A 24153-nucleotide genomic window follows, 5' to 3' on the forward strand; every position below is an offset into this window, starting at 1 on the left:
AAAGGTTCATCCCCAAAAAGCGTCCAGCTCATACAACCCATTCTGCTGCCTTTACTACTGCATTTGCTGGGGTCACTGACCAATTCCTCCTCTGAATAACAGCATCATTTCTCTTCTTTTGGTGCAAATCTAAGAAAAACAGTCATGCTCCGGAACACAAACAAAGGCTACCTGTCCCTTCCTTGGTTATGGAAATGGGGGTCAGCCTTTTTATTTTCAAAGGGGGCAGAGCTGGAATGCTCCCTGGCACACCACCAAAGAGGAAATATCTGCTTAAATATTTGATGGGAAGAGAAAAAAAAGAGAAGAGAGGAAACAATGCAAAGGGGGATGGGGAGAGGGAATTTTTATTTCATCCAGAGGAAAAGGACTGCATGGCAAACGAAGCCACATCTCACCTCTGCTGGGTTGTACTGAGCCTCACCTTCATGAAGTGAGCACCTTTTCCTTACACCACTCCACTTATTTTTCTCCATCCTAGCTTCCCAAGGACTAAAGGACTTTTCCTAGTTAAGGAAAACTGAACAAAAAGCCACTGAACACCACGTCCCTCAGCTAGACATATGTGTTTACCTAAGAAACGCTTATCTTTTTTCCTGTGGTAGGTCAAGGCTTACAAGCACTTGAACCCACCTGACAATATCCAGATCTCATTAAGCAGCACTCCAGAAAATAAACAAAACAAAACAAAACAAGCCAAACTTTCTGAAAAAGTTTAGGAAAAAAGTCTAGGGGTTTTATTTAGGAAAAAAAAATTGAATTTTGAAAAAAATAAAATTGCAGGGAGCAAAAAATAAACATTCTACTGAGCAGCTAAAGGGTAAGGCAATGTTTGATAACGCAAGTGATCAAAGTGGGATTTGGCCAACAGCATCCAACCACCATTATTTATGTGAAGGCCATCAAAATCATGGAACTGTTTGGATTATGAAGCTTAAAGATTGTCTAGTTCCAAACCCTCTGCCACAAACAAGGACACCTTCAAAACACGTCGCTATAAGTCCTTTCCAGCCTGGCCTTGAACACTTCCAGGGATGGGGCATTCTCAGCTTCTCTGGGTAACCTGTTCCCATGCCTCACCACCTTCATTGTAAAGAATTTCTTCCTAATATCTGATTTAAATCTACCCTTTTTCAGTTTAAAACCTTTACCCCTCATAATGGTCCCTGATAAAGAGTTCCTCCCCATCTTTCCTGCAGATCTCCTTTTGGTATTGGAAGGCTGTTATGAAGTTTCCCCAGAGGCTTATCTTTCCTTCTCCAGGCTAACTAACCCCAACTCTCTCGAACTCTGCCATCAGAGGAGAGAGGCTACAGAACTCTGGTCATCTTCATTGCCTCCTCTGGTCTCATTCCAACAGGTCCATGACTTTCTTACACTGGGGACCCGAGAGCAGAACATGGTGCTTGGGGTGGTGACTCATGAGAGCAGAGTAGAGAGGGGAATAACCTCCCTTGACCTGCTGGCCACAATTCTTTTCATGTAGCCCAGGATGCTGTTGGCTTTCTTGGCTGCAAGCACACATGGCCAGCTCGTGTCCGGTTTTTCATCCACCAGCACCCCCAAGTCCTTCTCTGCAGTGGATTGCTCACAATCCTCTCACTGCTTGCCCCGCATGTCTGGGATTGCCCTGATCCAGATGCAGAATCTTATGCTTGGCCTTGATGAACTTCATGAGGTTCACATAAGCCCACACCTCTAAACTCTCAAGGTGTCTCTGGAGGGTATCCCTCCCCTCTAAAGTATCAGTAGATGACAGTTTAATGTCATCAAGAATGACAAGAATGGGAGTCCAAGTCTTCTGCTTTCTCTGCTGTACATCATCTGACCGACCAGCAGCATAAAATCTTTTTACTCAGTCCATGCCTGAATAGAAAACCACCCCTGAGTATCCAACACCATTTCCTTCAGTACCTGCTGATTTCACGGTAGCCAAGGAACCCCATGAACTCTCCAGGGCTCAGAGAGTAGAGATACAGCAAAGTAAGAAGCCTGGAAGACAAATATTGCAAACAGTGGGACAAGAGTTCGAAAAAAGGCAGCATTCTGTTCCTATTCTTTAAGGGCTAATATGCAGTTTAACTTATAAACAGAATATGTGGGGAGACTGTCTCAAATCTTCCAGTTTGGCTTCTCCTCTCTATTACACCACTGCAAACATGCATATGCTTTGTAGCCCCATAAAATCTTTACATTCGCTCAGGTCACTGTAGGTTTAGTTTTACAGTGTTGGAGGCTCCAAACAGGACTGATCATAAACAGCTGCTTCTGTTTTTAACTAAGAGGGGAATCTTTTCGATTTATTGCTCTTGTGGCCACTGAGTACTAGCACTGGAAAGCTAGTCATCCAAGTTGCCTTGGACCTATTTCTCAAAATATATTGGGTTGGGTGGTTTTTTTGTTGTTTTTTTTTTTTTCAGTACATGTTTGTTTACCAGTGTGGCTCCAGATTGTTGGCTACGATCTGTAGACCCCTGGTGCAGCTACAGGAAATATTTCTAAAGTGTTCCTTTTCTGAGAAGTCTGCAGCTTAAATAACCAGTCTCTTTCCATGAGGTTTCTGCACCAGCTAGTTGCACTAAAGTGGCTTCTCTCTTGTTTCCCTCCTCCCCACCACTCTGTCCTCTTGAGCCATAATTTGGTGATAGAGAAGGTATCCCTTCTGTAGGTGTTGTTGGCAAGGAGAATGCCATGTGGTGCACAGTGCAAGTCAAACTTTCACCCTTGCAGTTCTTGACTTGTTTCACTTGGATCTTCTATTTGTTACTTCCTGTATGTTTTTTTTTCTTCAAGCAGTAGATGTGACAGGCTGTCTGCCTGTGCTTGTACTACACAGATCAGACAGGAATCTCCTAATTGACAAGAGGAAGAACTGGAAATTCTGGGGGTGGCCACCGTTGGCAAAGTTCACACATTCACTGATAAGCTCTCCAGGAAAATGCACCCTACAGCTTGATCTGGCTTGAAGTTTGCCAGGTACTCCTGAGTACAGGGTCTTCTGCATCCCTTCGTCCTTGACCAGATTTTCAGGAGAACTCAGTGCACTGAGATGCAATGTTTGTGGCTTTATAAAAGGATTTTTTGGAAACCTGGCATGCATTTTGTTGCAAAGATGGATTCCCTTGGAAGTCTGGTCTTAAAAATCGTGGATAACTCTGGAAAAATTACTTCTGCTTCTTTGGACACAAAGTGTAGATTTTGCAGATCCTGCAAGCTCCAGTGCAGCTTTTCCACTGAGGTCTGTATTCTGCAAGGTGATGAAAAAACTTAAAATATCATTTTTGTTGTCATCCAGAGATGTAGGGGTTCCATGTACAGAACTGCATCAAGACCAAGAGGTTCCAGTCCTAACTCAGCTGAACTTTCAAAGCTGCTTGGAAACCTAATTCACATTAAACTTTATGGGAACTGGACATCCAAATTCCCTAGGTGGCTTTGCAAAACACAGCTGTAACTAATTGCTGTGCAGAAAGGTTTGGGGGGAAGATTTTGATCTAGAAAAGGAGAGAGATATTTCAATGCCAAAAAAGCTTTTGCAATAGATTCTCACATGGAATCCACACAGCCAATTCTGGCCTATCTCGTCAATGAAGTAAATGGAGTAATTTTGTAATACCTAATCCTCTTTCTGTAACTCTTTATGCACCTGCAGAGGTTATAAACTAAATGGGAGAAAGAATCTGTTTTGCTGAGTTTCTAGCAATCCCTGCTGCTGCAAACTCTGGGGCAGAAAGGCTGAATAAATCAAAACGACTGATGAACAATTCACGCCCAACTCATTCCCATTGAAGAAATTGTCACATTCCATCAGTGAGGCTGGTAAAATCTCTGACCATCTCAACCCTTATCAAGCCTTAATTTCTTCTTCCTGTTTTGGCAATAATTTAACGTTAAAGGTCACAGAGTGAAATGCTCAGTCAGGAAGCTGAGGAGTTCTGATTTAATAACAACATTATTTAGCCCCACGAAGACCCACTTGGTATTTTCACCTCCTTTGTTCCTTTTCAAGACCATGATCCATCTTCCACAGAAGACAATGGGAGCATTTCCACTGAATTTAATGAGACTTGGATCAAGCTTAAATGTCAGTATTACTCTATTAATATTTATGCAGTTGGAAGTATGTCAGAAAATATACAGGATGTGCAGAGTGGCTGAGTGAGCGATGAGAATCATAAATTTTCCTGACAGTCACTTCTTCACAAATCCTTAACATTTCTAATCTAACCATGGCAGTAATAAACTAGCAGGATTCTAGCCTTCTCCTCTTACTGTACAAACCTTTCTCCCACTGTAATCTGTCTGAGTTGGCTCCAGAGTGGAAAAATCATCTGCACTGCAACTCCCTATCTAGCTCACGTCTAGTCTCTCTTTCTCTCTCACACACATACATAAGAAATTGAAACTGTTATTTTAGAAGTTGCACATTAAGTGGTCAAAATTAAAAGGTTCTCAAAACCGACAAGCTGCATGATTTACTGTGCTTGAAAGATCCTTAGCTTAGCAATCTTCACACCCTTCAAAGCGGAGGAGCTGAGGACCCAAACCTGTTACTGCAAGGCTCCCATAAACATGACAAGTGGCAACTGCTCTGAGAAGGTTTCTCCAGGCTGTTTTCCTTGGTGTTTCCTCTCAGTGTGAGGAAAGGGCCAAGTAGTGTGGCAAGAAGCGGAGCCTGCTGGCTTGCCATGGGAATGCCTGTCCCTGCAGGGTGTGTGGCAACCACAATGGTCAGACCCTCTTCACACGGCTACTCCAACCTCCCTGTCACTGGAGAAGTGATGGGCAAAACAGCCCCAGAGGCCTGAAATTTCTGTTTCCCTTGAATAAGTCTCCAGACGGTCGGATTCCTCCCTGCCTCACCGCCCCTTCCCAGTGAGCAGAGCTTGCCTGAGTGGGTGGAGGAATGCGGGCAAGCTCGCAGCATAATAGTCAACTGACCACCAGAGCTGTGGAGTAAGGTCACTGGGGAAAAACAGTCATTGAAGAATGTGGCTGAGCTATGCCCCAGCTATGCAGGAGGAGGCTTTGTCTCCTTTGGCATGCTGAGCCCGACCAGGGCCACAGACAGGATGGCACTGAGAAACAGGCAGGAGCTGCTCTGAAGGGATGACCTGGAAGGGGTGGCAGCCAGACACGTTTGCAGGACATCGCCTCCTAACTCTGCTTAGCCACCTGGTCTAGAACTGAAGTGTTGCATGAGAAAACATAGAAATTACACACAAATTAGGTAGACAGGACATAAAAATGCTAATAAAGGTAGTTTTGTGGTACTCTTGGAGATACACTGCTTCCAGTAGCCTGATTAATTCATTGTGGATTAAGAAACACACTCCAAGCTAACAGGCTAAATCACAGCATGGTTGAGATGGAAAGGCATCTTTTGAGGGCATCAATCCACCCTACTCAAGCAGAGTAACCTAGAGCAGGTTGCCCAGAACAATACAGTGAACATCAAGAGACAGCTGATCAAAGTGAGCAGATTCTTTTGTATCTGAGTGGTGATCTGTTCCTAGGGACAGCGTCCTCTGCTCCCTTGAAGCCAGCAGTCCAACTTCTCAGCTTAAGCCTATCAATCCAAAACCTCAAATCTGAAGGATCCGTTCCTTGAGGGACATTTTTGTCAGTGCAAACATGACAGTTCTGACCATTCCTCATGTTGCTAAACAGCAGTGTATGCAAAATCAAAATCTAAGCATTGAGGCTGAAATTTTCATCAAGTCATAAAAGATTTCAGACACCAAAAGTCCTGACATGCTGGGCAGCTCGCACTAGTACAGTCCCTTTGAACTTCCCACAAAACCAGCTTTTGCAACGTTACTTTTAATTTCTGAAAATCTAACACAACAATCAGTTCCACAGTGCCTTCAGTCGGGTGTTTTATCACTGGTGATGGGTGAAAGGGCAGGAAGCAGAGGGACAGGATGGAATTTTGAGCATGATCCAAGTCCTGCCAGGACACAGGGGAGGGACATTTTCTGAAAAAAGAGAAGCTTTGCCATGGGGGAAGTGGACTGCCTTGCCTCCCTATCCTGTGGATCCAAACTTCCCCCTGAGCATGACATCTCTTATGAAAATATGCATGCAGACTTCTCCAAACTGCTTCCCGCTCCACTCTGGCAGAAGGGCCAGCTCTTGACAGTCTGAGATTTTAACAAAACATAGGTTTAGTCCTGCCACTCAGACCATGTTAGTGCAGTGGAAACGAGGGAAGAATCATGCCTAATATTACATTTTGCCTGGAGATTTCCTGTGGAAATCCTTGACACGAGGAAAATAAAGTGTTTGATGAGATGAGATGTGTCACAGAAAGTATCAACTATCCTGATTGTTTGAAACTGAAGATTCAAATAATGGCAAAAAAATCCACAATGGTTCATATCATCTGGGCATGAAGTTTTTCCTTCTTTCCTCTACAAAGCCAGAATATCCTTTAGGACAAGGATCTCAGACAAGTCTTCCTCACTCTGTATCTTTTAAAATATACTAGTGCTTCATAAAAGCACCAAAAAAAGGTCTTTTTCCTCTCCTTTTTTTTTTCTTTCACATGGAAAATTGCCATTTTATGGCTCTCACTTTGGAGAATCTTACAAGGATTTGACTCACAAAGCATAAAAAGCCCTTCAGCAGTCTTGGCTAAAACTAATTCAAATTTTGGCATGTGCTTATGTAACTGGGGTTAGTATTTCAGGTACTAGAAAAGTTTATCATTTATGAACCCGCAAAGTCCTTATCAGGCCTGAAATTGTAGCAAAACTTCAAATTCAAGGAATTTTGGCCCGGTTTTCAAACTTGCATTGAGACAAACTCAACATTTACAATCACTCTGGGCCACCAGTAGCTCTTTCAGGCACTTTTTTTTTTTTGTTAGGAAACATAACATTCTAGGAATTTAAACAAAGGTGGAATATCAGCAAATGAGACTCACACAGAGTGATCTCATCTCCCAGCCATGCAACATTTGGGAACAGGAGTGAAGTTTGTTGCCCTTTAGCAACAGACCAACAAAGTAGACAATCATTAAAACACCCATACAGTTTAAAACACAAATGTATCTTCTCAAACCTGCCACCTCCCTGCCTTTCCCACCCCACAGAAGACAAAGTGGACTATTTGTCATCTATAAAAATTATGTGAAGCAGGAGGAGGTACTTGGGCAATCATTTTGCCTCAATCATTTTTGATTTAGACATGGAGGCAAATAGCATGCAATTTTTCAAACATTAACTTGATGAGAGTAGCACCATCATTATAAGCTCAATTACAATCTGGACAAGATTTTGGGGAGTTCTTAGAAGGGCAGCTGGAACCACATGGCCCCAAGGACTCTTGATCAGGAAGAGGAAGCAAGTACAAAGCCCTCAAGCCTGGATGCACACCAGGAGTGTGAGCTGGTGATCCAGTTTCACTCATCAGCCTGCATTTGATGGTTTAAACCTTTCACACCAAGGATTGTCTCTTACTATGTATGAGATGCAAACCCCCCAAGAACAAGGGGATCCTGAACTATGGGCATCAAAGATTTACTATAATATCAGTCAAAAAATAAAAAAATTAAAAGTTGTACTGCTTTTTCTGAGACTCTGCCTCTATTTGAGACTTGATCTGGGATAAGTAGAAGTTCAGGGAAATAGCGCAAATAAGAAAAAAAAGCAGAAGATCTAATGAAACGTGGTGTGTCCTTGTTATGCTTGCTGAGTCCAGGAAGCTTTTCCTGCGAGACTTCTCCTAAAATGCTCTCCCTATGATTTTTTAAATCTGAGCAAATTCTGAGATTACCATCCATTAATGGGAAATGTCTCCACACCAGTTCTAAATTTCATTATACCTGCAGAAATTGGATTACCTTTGAAGTCTCTACTCCCTTCACAAATTAGGAAGGAGATAGAGGAGCAAGCAGGATCACGAGGTCATACACAAGACACACTCACATTAAACTTATTTCCTTAGAAAATCAGCTAGTAAAAGCATGCAAAATACTTCCTCAGGTCTTGGATGCTGGAATTAGATCTGACCTGCTTGCCTACATCCACCACCCAAAGTGACAGGGTTATCAACATGCCCACTAATGCACATGGCTGTGAGCTGTGCCTGGTTATCTCCTTCAGAAAGGGGATAAGGCCCATGATAAAAAGCTGAGGTAGATGTAGAAAATAAAGAGTGGCCCTTACTGAGCCAGACAAAGTTCATCTAACTGCGTATCTTGTCTCTAGCAGCAGCCACAAAAGGAGGAATAAAGTTCAGCAGACATATTTGGTACTTTTCTCCAGAGTTCACTTCCAACAGTTTTTGCTCAGCAACTTCTTAAAAATGACATCTCTGCACATACAGCAATCTCTACATGTTTCTCTTCAATGAGCTTATGTTAGCTTTCAATTCAGAGAAGTTTGCTGTGATATGAAGTTTTGCTGTGTTTCCTGAAGACATGGGCCAGTTTGAAACATAGCTTTTCAGCTTGCTCACTTCTGAAACCTTGGCAAAGAAGCAGCAGCTACCATGCAGCATCCCAAAATATTCCTCCTCTCCTGCAATATACCGCAGGAGAAAAATCTCAGGAAGCAGAGAGTGGAGCAGCTTTAACAACCCTCAAGCTGGGCTGGGCTAGAAAGCATTAAACCTACAGAGTCTTTCAGACATTTGACAATTTATGAAGATGTGAATAAGTGCTGCCCTTTTGCATTTAAATTCTCTCCCTGGATTAGACAAACTAAAGCAGCTAAAGGAGTCCCATCTCAGTGTAGCCCTGCACCTACAAAGCATTTTCCTGGCACAAGCAAGCTGATCGAACCTGCGACTCCCTGCTGTACTTCAGCCCATGTAACCAAGCGCGTAAACCTCTGGAGTGGAGACCTGGCTGTGATTCAGCCACAAAGCAGACGTGAGCTCTGAGCACCTACATTTGCTTTTTGCTTGTTTTTCACAAGCTTCTCCCCAGACAGGGCTCTGACCCAATTCTCACTGAAGCCCACAAAGGCAGCCGGCCGGCTCTAGGAGCTGGATGGCACCCAGCTCCCGCTGGAGTGAAATGCTATCCACTGTCTCACAGCTCCAGGCCTCCTGCCCCTGCAGCTCAAAGCCACCCTGACTTCTGCATTCCCCCCCAGCTTAGCAGGATGACCAGCGCCAGCCCTGGCACAAACAAAGCTGCTCAAATCCAATGTCACCATTCACGCAGGGCATGATTGCCACCATCCCCTGGCACCCTGACCTCTCCCTCCCAGCCAGCTGCAAGAGCATGCCACATCTTGTGCCCACATTTTCTTTCCTAAGGAAGCCCTCAGGGGCTTCTTTGGCACAGCTCAAACTGGTAGTGAAGAGCTCCCTTTGGCTTCCATGTTTACATCCTTGTGGTTGTTAATTTGAGAGAAGCCTTTTATTTTGGACACACACACACACACCAACTCCCTCTGCAGGGGGGGGAAAATGTGACCTTTAAGATTGTTTATACCAATCAACAAGAAGCCCTCATGCTGCCAGATTCCAAGAAACATGAGACCATCCTGAAGCTTGGAAGAGGGAGGGGAGCACAGGCAGGAGAGGGAGCAGTCAAGGTCAGGAGTTCACAGACAGGATAAAGGAGAAGGCAGGACTAGCAGGACAAGTGGCAGGGCATGCCCTCTCCATTCAGAGAGGCAAGGCAAGCGCTGGCAGCTCCATCCACCATGTGCGGCACACCAGCATCCTGGGGCAGGGAGCCCACATCCCAAGGCAACTGGAGGAATGAGCTGGTTGGGGTGGCCTTGCAGAATGAGGGTGGCCATTTCTTCCTCAGAAATCCCTCACGGGTCTTCTGCCAGCCTTGCAGCATTTCACTGAGGACCAAGAGTGATCCAGGACAAGGAGAAATTATTGCAGTCCAGTTTTGTACTCTGGTGCCTGCTGTGATGAATAAAGTGTTTTTGACAAGACAAGGAGAAAGATGAAAATATTTTCCCACTGCTGAACACAAAAGTAAATAAATAAGTAAACAGACAAGCATTCAAATCCAGGAATTTCCTTTCATTGCCAGCATCAGCCTTCAAGGGAGTAGCACCACAATTTTTTTCCTACCATTGTACTGAGCCAAATGAGCAAAGGTTGTGATTTCAGAGATCCAAACTTCAAGTGTCCTAACAGGCAGAGGAAGCACCAGACTGGCATGAAACCCACGGGTGCCTTGTGCACAAAATGCCTGAACCGACAGAAAGGAGGACTTGCTTCAATTTCAAAGGCAGTAACAGCACCATCTGAGTAGGTTCAAGATTGAGTCACGGAGGGGAGAAAGAAAAAGGGCGAAGCATCAATAAAAACCATGGGAGCACAAATGTGGTGGGATAAACTGAGATGCTGTGATACAGCACACTACTTTTAGGCAGCTGGCCCAGCTCAAGGCAGGGGTTTATGGGACAGAGGTACATTTCTTCCTTTGAGTTCTCTCCCTAAACAACACATCACAGTGGTTGTCAAATTCAGCCCCAAGGTATCTGGCATGAAGTCAGGATTCTGACAATTTCAGTGACTTTTTTGTGGTCAGAGCTCTCTATGATTCTATATAATTACAATTACAGGGCTGTGTCTTGTTCTCATTTACATGTATCTTCTCCATTGGGTTACACAATATAACCAGAGGTGGTATTTGGCCTATACATTTTATTTTGTTTGTTGTCTGCCCAGATTCATTATTTATGACCCATTAGATACATTTGTTTCTCAATTAATAAACCTCAGAAAATATTTTAATGGAAGACTGTGGTTTTTTAACAATCATGTTGCTGCTCCTCTAGTAGCACTCGAGGATTAAAAAGACTGTGAGTAGTTGTTAACTAGCAATTGGTTACTGAAACACATGAAGTTTTTGTCTTCCCATTACTGAGGATAAAGAAACAATGCTTCTACAACCACATTGATATTGCCCATCTGAGTTCTCATTTCAAGGCACATGCTGAATTTGAAACCACCACATGGATTTCTCACCCATACCTTCAGCAGCACCGAGCATGCTGTGAAGGAGAAAAACAGACGGATGTCACAGCTGGCCATGCAAACATCAAAAGTAATTATCTTTTTTGAAGACAATTGGTTAGTTTTATTTGGTTTTTTGTTCCCCCCCCCCCCCCCCTTCCGTTTCTGTTTTCTTAAGCAGTGCTACCACAATTTTTCAGTCAGTTAACACAGGGCTTTGACAGCATCTGGGATTTGTGTGCTAGGACAATTACCCTGTGCAAGCCCTGTACAGCTGCACTGCTGGTGGAGTGACAAATGTACTCACTTTCCTCACTTGAACAAACTACCAGAAGCCTGTTTATGAATACGAGCCTGGAGGTAACATTTGTAGGCTAAGGCCAGTCATGTAATCTCTGATACTTATGTCCATTACTCTGCCAACATGCTGTCTGCAATCTGAAAGATGCTTCTGTTCTATTCCTACATTGTCTCATCAATGAAAGAGATTTTCAGGAGGGAGAGAGCTGGCCTATGAAGTCAGCACTTACTTGCTCTTCCATGGGTCCTGTTTCCAATATAAGTGCTTGGTTTAGGTTATTGTTCCTCCTTTTCCCTCTTCATTCATTCTAGCATTCTGTCCTGCCATGCAATTGGAGCTATTCAACTCAAGGACACAAAAGATTAATGAAAATTCTTAAAGGGCAAGCTGGGCTGCTCATCAACAGGGACTGTGTCTTGTTTTATACTACTTAAGGAATAGCTGTTCCTCTGAGAAATTATTCTCCATTCAGATCCTCAAAAAATGTGTCCCAATGGGATTTGTATCCAATGGGATACAAATGACACAAATGAAATGCAGATGACTCCTTCTTGGCTACAGATCCAAGGAGGCCCGTGCCATATGGATACGTTTGGTCAGATGCCTTCTGGTTTCTTCCATCTCAAGAGTTACTCCTGCCTGCCCAGGTTTGTAAGCATAACCCGTGCCTCCTCTGACTGCTGCACTACCAAGACAGACAACAAGGGAAGCCTGGCATCTCTTCCTAGGTTTTAAGCTCTAATTTTCAAAAACCTTTGAAAGTCACAGCAGTCCAGTTCTGGGAGTCAGCTCATCCTCACAAATGAAAATGCAGATTCAGCCTGCCTAAATATTACCAAACTCCATGTAAGCAGAGTTTCCCATTTGCTGGCAACAGCTCTTCGGAAGTGCCTGTGGAGTAAGAAATACCAGGCACAGAGATTCAGCTGGAAACCAGTGGCAATCTCGTGAATTGTCACTTCTGCTTCCCTTGCTATTTTGACTTCTCTCATAGCATTGGAAAATCAAAAGGAAACAACGTCAAGGAAAGAATACTCAAATAAACACAGACATTGACACAGCAAAAATCAGGTTCCTCCTTGTTCCCAAGACACCAAGATACCAAACCCAGAAGCATACTCTTGCTAATCTGACAGAAACATTTAAAGGAAATTTTTTCTCCATTTCATGATACTTGTCTATCTTATCATGAGACAGCATGTACCCCTATCAGAGGAAAGGTTGGGACAGAAAGGTCAAACACTACCTTTCCTTTTACTTGTTACCCCATCCTGGTGCCCCCTTTAATTCAATCATTAGGAGGAGACACCAGAAAAACTTTGTTATTGAATATTTTGTTGCAAGCACAAGGATGTCCTGCTCACACTCCCTCCTCTATCACAAGAATTACCATCCTAAAGGCACCTCCTGAAAGAATCCTATCTAAATAGAGTATAAGTATAAAAAAAAAAAAAAGCACGCTAAGAAAATTTCTCCAGAACAGAGTTTAAAATCCTCCAAAAGCAGGACCAGACTAAGACTAGGGACTCCAGTGCGGACTTCATCCCACTGTTGAGGCTGAAAGATTTTCACACAACATAAAGATGGATAGTCGAGTCAAACTAATGTAAAGGCAGATAGATCATCAGTCTTGTCATGGCCAAAATCTGGTTCAAACCCTGGAAATCCAAACCCACAAAGGACTAAAGCAAAAAATCTAATGATAAATCAAAGCTACCGGATACTTCCCGAGCTCTCTAGCTCGACAATCTTAACAGCCAGTGAAGGGGATCAGAGCTGTATTTTCTTTGTGGCCATATTCTTAAATGGCTAGGTTAGGTAAAAGAGTTTATTATTCCCAGGCTGTGATAAATATCCTAGCTGCAACCACAGCTGTAAAGACACAGTCAGGATTATTTTGGGCATCCATCACCCACCTGACTTGAGCCTTGTGCCTCATCACCTAAGTAGGGGGTGCAAATCTCATTATAACCACCAGAGTGAGTCATGTGTTACAACTTCTGTGCATGTGCATTACATTCAAGAATAACCTCCCAGCTCCTCCAGAGGGAATGGCAGAGATGGATGGACACCTCTCTTTGATCTGGGGAGTTCTTCCTCTACCTCCACTTTGTCTCCAATTGCCTCCAATGTCATACTGTCAAGACAGGGACAGCAAACCTCTCCCACCCTTGCATATGAATCTCATCTCCTATCCTCAAAAATCACAGGCTACACATGTTTGCTGTTACTTCCAGATGTGTTCACAACTTGAAAGCAGTGATTTCAGAAGGGAAAAACCTTTAGAGCTAGTGGAGCTAAGTCGCCCTTCTCCTCTCTTTCCTTCAGCATCAGTCCAGGTCATCAACTCAGGCAACACCAAACAGTTCCAGGGGACTCAACAGCTCCTCACAGAAACATCTGCACATGGATGGATTAGAGACACAATGCTACTCCTTTTCACCCCATTATACTTAAAGCCTCAGTCTCAGCTTACTGTCTCAGAATTTACTCCTCGAGATCCTTGGCTAAAGCCTTGCTAATGGATATCTAACAAGAAGTCGTTTTGGTGTCCTTCCTTCCCCCTGCTGGAATGAAACAGACGCCTGCAGAACAATAGAAGCGATGACACCGACGAGGACTTGATTGCCTTGATAGATGCAGTAACACGTACAACACTCATATATCTTACTCCCAGTGTCCTCACCCATGCAGCCCTGGCAAAGGGCTTTGTCCTGCAGACATCTCCAGCCCTGGGTTCTTCTGCAGTAGCCAGACTGGGGGTGCCTTTTTGGTGGCCAGTCACAGGGATTGTGGTGGGTAAGCACACAATGTCACTTCTGCTTGGTGTTTAATTTTCCCTTGGAGAGGACAGAAGCACGAGGGAGAAAGGAGACAGCCTGACTCATGCCAACACCTGAAGCATTGACTGCAGAGCCAATACAAGAGTGCTGCTGACAAAGAAGGGTTTGTCCTGACTTTTGGGAGTCCTTTTCAGAGTCGCTCTCCTCCCCATCAGCTGGTGACAGCCCACCCCCTCCACACCCTGTGCTGTGGGAAGTTAATTGAGAAGCTGACTTTGCCATCTGTGGACTACCCCATGCTGGGAAAACCCTCAGCTGGGGAGATCTGTTGTCTTTGCAGAGTGGCACATAGAAATTAGAGCGTGGGAGAGAACAGGAACCTAAGAATCCTTCTAAGTCCTTAGCATATTTCTCTATGCAACCCCTAGACTCCACCTCTTCCACTCAAAGTACCTAAATGTGTCCTATAGTGATGTCTGCTGTTGACATCAGAGAAGGCTCACAGCAGCACTCCTGCTGCTGCCCTCAGCTGAGTCACGACTCATGAACAAAGGGGATTTTGACCATTGTTATTTTATTATTTTCATTATTTCATTCATCATCTTAATTTACTTCTCTCACTCCTGGCCAAAAGAGAAAGAAAGACATACACACACAAAAGAAAAGGAAAAAAAAAAAAAGGAAAAATACGCCAACACGGTCCACATCTGGAAACCGATTTCCCAACCTCAGAACAAAGAGCTCTGAAATTGTGGCTCCAAATCTCCTGTTTGTGTTCTCCCATTATGCAAAAAGTCCTATAATAAAATCTAATGGAGAAAAAACCCAAAAGCCAGCAAGAATTATTTGGATTTTACTAGTGAAAAAAATCCATTTGGAAGTCCCTATAGAAGTGTACATTGAACTTCCAAAGTTATTAAGCTTAAAAAAAAAAAAAAAAGCCATAGGAGCATTTTGGTTCCAGAAAAGTTTTCCCAATAGATCAGACTTGGCTTAAATAACTTCTTTAATCCCAGCTGAACTACTGTGTCATTTCTTTTACTTTCCATGTTCAGAAAAATCACTCTTTCCAAAGTTTAGTGCTATACAAGAATGAGAAAAAAAACTATGGAGACACAAACAGAATACTAAAGGGAAAAAAAAAAGAAAATAAATAATTCCAGAAATCATCATTTTTCAGCAAGGAAAACGAGGGCAGACAATCCTTAAGAGAGTTTAGGATATTAGTCATTTTTGACAGCAGAAAGTTTCATAGAATGGGTTAAAAATCCACTCTGACACTTTTAACAGAAAAGAATTTTGCAAGTCAAAGTAATGTTTGTGTGGGAAAAAATATCCAAACACATTCAGTTTTTAATTTGAAAACTCTAAAACCAACCATAGCATTTCAATTGAAAGAAAATGCATGCATTGTTGAGAAATGGCACAGTGCACCCCACTGGGACAGAAAGAAAAGGATTATTAATTGAGAATTGTTGAGGATGATTATTTGAGAGCTTCAGAAGCAGATGCTTCTCCAACCTGGTTTATCATCTAGAGAGACACCCGTGAGCCACATGTAGTTTGGCTTCCATTTCTACCTTGGTTCTCCTGAATGGCAACCCAACACGCTGGCACCACATCAGAAGCCAGTCCTCATATAACCCATGGATTTGTCCTTTAGCTCCAAGCCAAAGTGACCTAGGAAGAGGCACCACAACTGGATGCACATGAAGGAGTCTACATTGTTCAGCAGCCTCCTGGTTATAAACTCTTTCCTCACTCCTCTCTTTCTTTGATGTTACTGTGCTTATGTTCAGTGTTGAGTCATTGGACTTCACCTTTCATCTGGACCCTTGGGGTGCGTTATAGGAATGGAAAGAGAAAGGCACCACTTAATAACACTTTCCAAGTACAAGGGAGAGGAAATTCCTGGAAAATCAGGTTAAGACTGTCCAAAAAACTTCTTCGAAGAAACATGGCAAACTGTATATAGCTATTTATGGTGGAGATGGAAGTTAAACTACCCTTGAAGGCAAGCGGCTGCTGTCCAGACAGAGGTTTTAATCATCATTCCAGTAAGGCACTGAAAACTAAACACATCATAAGTTGCAGGGGAATAAGGGCTATTCCAAATAAATAGCCTCATTATTCTGCAGGAACTGCTCTACCTCATATATGTTTACCTACATTCGTATTTCAAAAGAACCAAGGATCCTAAACTCCAATTCTGAATTACAGAATTTGAATTCTGAAACCAATCTTCTTTCTCCATGCATGGAATTACTCAAATAACAACTGAATTGTTCAAAACATTTTTTTTTAAATGAACAGTGGTTTTTCTTCAAAAAAAAATTATGAGCATTTTCTCCCACCCTTCCTCAATTTTTTCTAATTTTTAATTATAAAAACCCACAAACACAAGAAACTTCCCCAGCTTTGTTTTCCTTCATTCTTCCTCTGTTGCCTTCCTTTCCATGGCAGAATAGAATAAAAACTGATGAGAAGATGTGAGGGAAAATAAAGAATAATTTGACCAAATATTTTCATTTGTGTCTTTTAAAACTGGAAGTTACCAGAGCTGCTTCCTACTGCTTTTCTTAGATGGTTTGCAATTTTTGCCTTGCTTGCATTTTACTGTCAAATGAGAAAACTGAGCTTTTATTTTCTTTTATTTTTCAAGCTGTGCTTAAAAGCAGGAAACACTATTAGATGATCTTAACACAAACACACACAATCCATGCAAGAAATTCTTGCTACCTGCAGATATGGTCATCTCTCAAACCCAGCCCAGGTGTGGTCCAAGTGCTCAGCTCACTGAATACCTGCTATCTGTTTTTTTGTGAAACATTTTAATGCTGAATCTCAGAGGAGCCATCAGTCTCTATAACATGTGGCTGCAACCTCCTGTTACCAGCCCTACCTCTGTCGTAGTCACCCTGCTCAGAGCAATGCAAATTCAGCAGAGGTTACGCTCAGCCTCAGGTCTTCACAGTTTTCAGTCTCCTTCTCTCTAAAGTCATAATTTCTCCCACTCATCAGCAGCTGAAACACACACCCAGCCCCCTGGTTTCCATCCCAAAGAACCAAGGTAACCAGGTAAAGACAAGGTCTTGCATCTCCCCATCACTTCCCTGCATTACTAGTGTTCTACCCAGGATGCCAGCTCACCTCAGAATATGGCAGCCTGCCCTGCTTCGCCCCAATTGTTTCAAGAGCCAATCCATTTCTCACACTCCAGGTCTAGAAATCAGTGAAAATGTGTAATTTTTATTAATAAAAAACATGTTCTAGCCTACATGTGTGCTAAGGAAAACTTGTAGATAACACTTGAATGCAGTTATAGGCTCCCAAACCAGGCAAGCAGCTCTAAAGAAGCAGGTACATATTTCAGTCTTGTGATTGTTTTCATTCAGCATCATTGTTTCTCAAGACTTGACTTGTGATTTTTTTTAATGCTTCCAATGCTGGCATTACTGACAGTGCGCTCTAAGAAATTTTAATGATTTACTACACAAAGAGTGGGAACTTAAGTTTGTGGTGCTGAGCTTTTCTGTGTTGTGAGCAGGTCGGGTCTGTTGTGTGCCTCAGCAGATCCCTGTCCCATGGACAGAGCATGCACAAGCCCTGTCCCACTCATTCTTGTCCGAGCCAGCCCTCTCCCTCGTGGACTCGTGTGGGGCAGAGCAATCCTCCACGGGTGCAAAAACAAGGCTCATTCGTGCTCCTCAAAGGAATCCATGAGAATTTTTGCCTTTGGCACATTCATGGAGACAGGGTCTTGCCCAAAACACATACCAAGGGAATAACTCCTCCAGAAATATGAATTCTCTTTGCCTCATACCAAAACATTCATAGTAAACCCAGGCGGCACTCCACAGCAAAACATTGGCAAGAGGAAATGCTAATAAAACACTAAGACTTTAAAAAACACCGAGAAAAACTTCCCAGAAGAAACAAACATTAGAAGAATATGTTGCCCATTCAGTGAAAAAAATGCTAACAAACTAATGCTGTCTCATGATGAAATTGAAATATTTACAGGAAGAGAGCACAGAATTTTGGCTGACAAACACAAAAACTATCTTTGAGCACAATTTTTTTTTTTTTTTCTGTGCAGAACAAAGGGAAAAGGAAACAGAGGAGGGAAAGTGGGAGAGTGAGGGCAGGGTGAAAGAAAGGGGACTAAAAGTAGGAGAGGAATATAGATTAGGAAACTGATGTAAAAAGAAAACAAGGAAAAACAAAGAAGCAAGCGGGAAGAGAGGGCAACAGAGAGCAGAGTTCGCACTAGGAAGGCTTGCTGCTCCATAGTTACCTGCCAGTAGCCAGATTCATTGACATCTCCCTTAGGCAAGGAACAGACTCGTCCACGTCCCCCACAAAAGAAGTGGAATCCTAATGGAGCGTGCCAGCAATACACACAAATTAGGCTGCCCAATGGGACAACTGGGGCCAAGTGAGTGGAAATAACATGTCAGTTATTAATTAATTTGTTCTATATTCATGTCGTTAGAGATAATTACATGAGCCTTCCTCAGTCACTGATCCCCATGATTCATGATGGACAATTGCACAACACGGCTGTCAATGACTTCATCATGTTGCATGGAAAATCCTCTCTAGATGTGTGTGCGTGCAGTGACTCACTTTGACACCTTGGGTTGACATTTGCAACCTAGGCCAAGTCTGTCAATAAGACAAAAGCACTTTCTTGTGAGGATTCCAAGCCACTAGGTTGGGTATCAAACAGTGGAGCACACAGGAGGAGGCAAGAAAAGGTGGCCCTCAAATGTTCAGTTCATGTGTGCAACAGCCGAAGGCACTGGCACAAGAAAATAATCGAAGCAACAGCTCTTCTCTTGCAGCAGCCAAAAACAGGACTACAGAGAGTGAGGCCTCTGCACAGCACTTAAAGTCCACAAGTAGGAACATCCCAGGAAGCTCTCAAGAACCAAGACAGGCCTTTCTATTTAGAGAGAAGTTATTTCATAACTGAGAGTCAGCAGGAACAGCTAAGTGCTGCACAACAGCCTGAATGAGAAGAGGAAACGTTATGTAAAACAGCACTCAGATGTCACTTGGGAAGAATAAGCAAGATCTACCATAAATCCAGGCACATGGGATACAGGAACCTCCACCCAGGACTGGACACCAGAGCAACCCTCTCAATCCATATCCACCCTGGAGACAACACAAGAAACAAGAGCTATAAACAGAAAATTAAATAGATGGTTTCTCCTATCCACTGGAGAAAGTGGAACTGAGAAGATTTCTCCCAATTACTTTGTCAGTCCTTTGTAAAGTCTTTCAGAAAAATTAAAATCAAAAGAAGGATCTTGGAAGGAGTAGGTAGCATGAGTCTAGTATTGCATCCTGCATGAAGAAAGAACGATGAACACTGAGATGCTCAGGAGGAGCACTAAAATATTTCAGGGAAATTTTTTCACTGACCAAAGATTTTAATAACTACCCTAGTGGTTCTGGTGATTTGGTTCTTTCTGGTAGAAAATAAACATAAGTGAGTAAAAATCAACCCATTTTGTTTAGTTTGAGAAAAGCTGAATTTTCCATTTGAAATGAGATTTTATCTTGCTGTATGCTTTTCTTTTTGTTTGTGTTAAGTCTAGATCCTTGAATACTTCATTCTGCATGGAAAAAAAAATTAAAAAAAGAAGTCCTGAAAGTTTTCAGCTGAGCAAGGAAGTCAGAAAAAAGTTCCTTGACTCTTCCCATCTTCCCTGCCATTTCAGTCATCCACCCAACTCCCAGGCATTTCAAAAGCAGATGCACTTGCATCGAGGCATCCTGGAACTGAGGCCCCCACAAAAGCCTCTCAACCACTAGACAGAAGAAACCTTCTGGGAAATGTGTAAAAGGTTGAAGGTAGCAAAAAGGGACCCTGGGTTTGTGCTGGGAAATGAGGCACAAGCAAGGTTTGTTGCAGCTGCCCTGGTTGTATCATCACAGATTCTCTCCCAGCAGTGCAGGACAGACAGCCTGATGGACGACACACACACGTGTCCCAAGAGAGGGTGGCCAAGCACCCTGCTGCCTCTTCACAGGCTGGACTTGCAGTTGTCTTCACCTCACTGTGTCATCATAGCCATGGGGAAATTCCTTTTTCCATCTGACTTCAAGTCCCTCAACCTGACCTTGACGTCATGGGTAGAGAAATCACAGCTGTTGATCACTGCACCTATTCATTCACATTTTACCAAGCTAATAGTGAGCCAAGGGCAAAATGTGGTCACCTCCAGGAGAATTAAATGGAATTTTAAGGCTTTCACCCCTTTGTAAGGGCACACAAGAAGGCATGACTGAACCCAATATGCCCATTGCTCCCCAGGGAGTACTCTACTCACCACATTCATACCCATTTCTTTTGGCATCCCTCTGGCCCTGCTGCAATAAGTGACACCATTCACATGCCAGGCAAGCCATGCTGCTGCTCCCCTCACTAGAGCTACTTGTTACCCTAGATCAATACTAAAAAAGAAAAATAAATAAAATAGCTCTGCCTTGGGTATCATGCAGTGCATTCCAGTTCCTCCCTAGTCAGTGTTTGTGCAGTGGTTTAAATACGTGAAGAGTTACATAAATGCTAACTATTATTATAATGTTCCCCTCCTTCCAGTCAACTCCCCCCACAGACTCACAGAAACATTCCCCACCTCCCATTTTAGCACGTTCATGGCATCAGAAATTACCCTGTTTTCATTTACCCTGCCCTTTGCCATATGATCCTGCCCCCTGAAGCTTTAAATAGTCTGCATTATTATGAAGGCTTGTTAGGACTTGTCCCTAATCACTCCAGGAATAATCCTTGGTGGCTTGTTTCAGATGGTGTGTGTGAATGTTTGTACAACCACAGGGCTCTGGCTTGCGTAGGTCCCTCCTAGAAAGGGAATTAAAGCTTTATGTTCTGTACAGGAGGGGCACATAGTGGGAACCTGTGTGGCAGTGAACCCATTGTTGTGTCTGCATACTCTGAAGTTCTCTTTAGAGAAGATCTGAAATAAAAAAATGCACATTTCAGCAAAGAACAGGCTGACCAGATTATGTGTTGATAGATGTCAAGCAGCAGAAATCAACCTGCCCTTTAAATGCCGAGCAGCAGAAATCAACCTGCCCTTTAAATGCAGGGACACTAAAAATGGTGCAGTCAATGCTTCCCAGAATTGTGCTCGTTACAGCTGGTCCCAGAGCTTGCACTGTTTGTCTGGTGCACAAGAATTCCAGCATTAGATACTGAAATATAAGCTCTCTGCTGGGGTTACAACCCCCGTTGTCTACCTTATGATGTTGATATAAATTGAGAAACAAGATAGAGAAATCTGGTGCTTAATAGCTCTGCTTTTCAAAGGCTGGAAATTGAGAATTCAATGTCATCTGCAGGAGAAAATGCAAAGCAAAGATAAATGTGTTTTTCTGGGTTGGTTTCCAGCTGCAAACTTGAAGAAAAACAAATTGCACAGTAGCATGACAAGACCAAGACTCGTGCCATGTAGACTGCAACGCGGATCGGGCAGGGCAAACAGATTGCCAGACCTTTGTTTACCAGGGGTCTCATTGGTCCACTGAGATAAAACTTCTGGTGTTTGGGGATTTTGCAGTCATACTATGCATTGACATTATCCCACCCACTACGTTCTCATGACACCACAGGTACCAAAATGGTAAGTGAGAGGCAGATGAGAAATACCTGCTAAAATAACGCCATCACAAAATGCCTTTGCACCATCGATCATCATCCAGTCTCCCCAACCATGTGGTCTTCATGTTTTCGGATAATCTTTGAACATTTTGCAGCATCTCACCACTTCTAGGACATTAGAAGAGGTATCTGAAGGAACTAAGATCAAAAGAGAAGGTTTAGGTGCTTGTCTTTTCATCTCTCAAACTCTTCAAAACTAGCAAAGACAAAGATTAAACAAAGTCTTTTGGAATCAGGAGGTGCTGATGTGATCACCAGCAGGATGGTTTAGAGATTTTATCTGAGATTAATGTCCTTAGTTTAGTGCTTGGTCAAACAGCCCCCCTCCCAGATAAAAAAAAAAATTCCCAAAGGCAAGTTATTTGCAGAACTTCTATTTATTTTGCAGGCTACCAAGATGAAATCAGTGTTTAACAAAAAGGGAACAAGAAAAGCTGTCTAAATGCCTGGGTGGGAAAAGGGCAGCAAATGGAAGGAAGTGCTACATGAAACCACACAGACTAGAACTGACATAGGAATTAAGTCTTGAGACCCTGGGTGCAGGAGTGCCCATACTGTAGGACAACTGAGGGGATCACAGGCTGCCAAAAAAGGATATTAGGAAAACAAGAAGGTCCATGCTCTTGCTGGGGAGTTCGCTCACTCACAGGAATGTTCACCTTCTAATACGGACAGAGCAGGCAAAACTATGAAATAATAGTAAGAAAATCCTTTAAAGGGGAAATCCTTGCATTGCTGTAATCCATAGAGGATTTTGCGAAGGAAATGTCATTGTTCTGCCCTGCAGCCAGCCACACAAAGACAGGCAGGGGTGAATTTATCTAAGACCCCAGCAAAACTAGTGACAGAGACAAGTATGGAGGAGCTTTGATACTCTGGTCACAGAACAAAATGCAGCCCTTTAATCTCCTGGTATCCAAAATCCCCACAAATCTGGGGTCATAAAAGTGGGAATACTCTTTAGAAACGTGAATTTGTGCTGTCAGGCACAAAACAAGTTATTGCAGAAAATGGACTTGGCTTCCCCATGGGCAGAACCTTCCGAGGGCCTCTGCCCTCTTTAAACAAAGGTATTGGCAAGCAGGGGAGGAACTCGAGCACACCTTGCACTAAAGCATGAGACATTTCTTCAAGATGCAAAGTCATACTTTGCACAAGGGTAAATGTGGAGTGGAGACCCATGGAGACACTGGCTCCCGACAATGCTGCAATGAGCAGGCAGTTACAGAAATTAAAGCAGTGACTCACTCAAGCACAAAATGTTCTTCATCATGTGCAAGGAGAACCAAGTCTGAAGAGGAGACAGAAAAGATAAATAAACAAATACACAAATACAAATAAACAGATCTGTGAAAGCAGGTCCTACTTCAAAGTTGGACCTTGAGGTGAAAAATACATTAACAATCTGTCATTCCTAGAGAAGCTCCCCTCAAAGAGAAGCCTGGGGACACTGGGAGCTCAGCTTTATTCTAATAGATGTTCAAGTAAACACGCAGGGGGGTCCTCACACTGTTTCACCATGTGGACCACAATGAGATATCCAAATTAGAAACTGAGACTCCCTGCAAACTCCAGAGAGAGGGGCAGTCATTTTTTGAGCATGATTCAGAGCCCAGAGGGTAGGAACCTAGCTCCTGTTCTACTTATGTGGTCCAAACCACCCCCAGAGGTGCCTTCCCCTCTTCTTAGTCCACCCTCAATGTTTAGGCAGCTGGACATAGGTTCCCTACACTTAATGGTGACTATTACACAATGACAGCAAATTCCTGAACTCTTCTCTATGTGGTAAGCATGGTATGAGCCCAGAGGGAAATAACAGAATCTGAGATGGGGAACCTGATGCTGCCTCATAGACTGGAATGGCAAAGCTGTAACAAACACTACTTTTATTGTTTTTTAATTTTATTTTAGAACTTGGATGAAGTCTAGCACACATTAAAGATGGAAGAGGGAGAATCTACTTCTAGGTTCTACATTGCTAGACATGCACATAAAACAGAGTCCTGTTTTCTAAAGAGAGGGAGTAAAAGCTCACTTATTCCAGATGATAAAATCAGATCCTCTGTAGAGGTGCTATGGAGAGATCATACAATAACTGCACACAAGAAACAGAAGATTTTACTGAGCTCAGAAGGACTAAAAGGTATTGACTAAACCCATACAAACAGTCGTGGTGGACATGGCTGAATCTAAATTTTTAAAAAAGAGCACTTTCAGTTCTGGATGAACTGAGTATCAGTCACTACTACCACACAGCACATTTATTATGTTGCTATAGTTAACTTTCGTATTCTTTAGGTTATCAGCCAGAAATGCCACATTCTCTTCCAGTATGAAAAAAAAAAAAAAAGTATATACAGGAAAAAAGGAGGTGAAACTGCAGAACAGGATTTTGTACATTGGACATTGTAACACCTTATCAGGCCCCAGAC

The sequence above is a fragment of the Cinclus cinclus genome, chromosome 6 (genome assembly GCF_963662255.1).
Source record: "Cinclus cinclus chromosome 6, bCinCin1.1, whole genome shotgun sequence".
In the NCBI taxonomy this organism is placed as follows: Eukaryota; Metazoa; Chordata; class Aves; order Passeriformes; family Cinclidae; genus Cinclus; species Cinclus cinclus.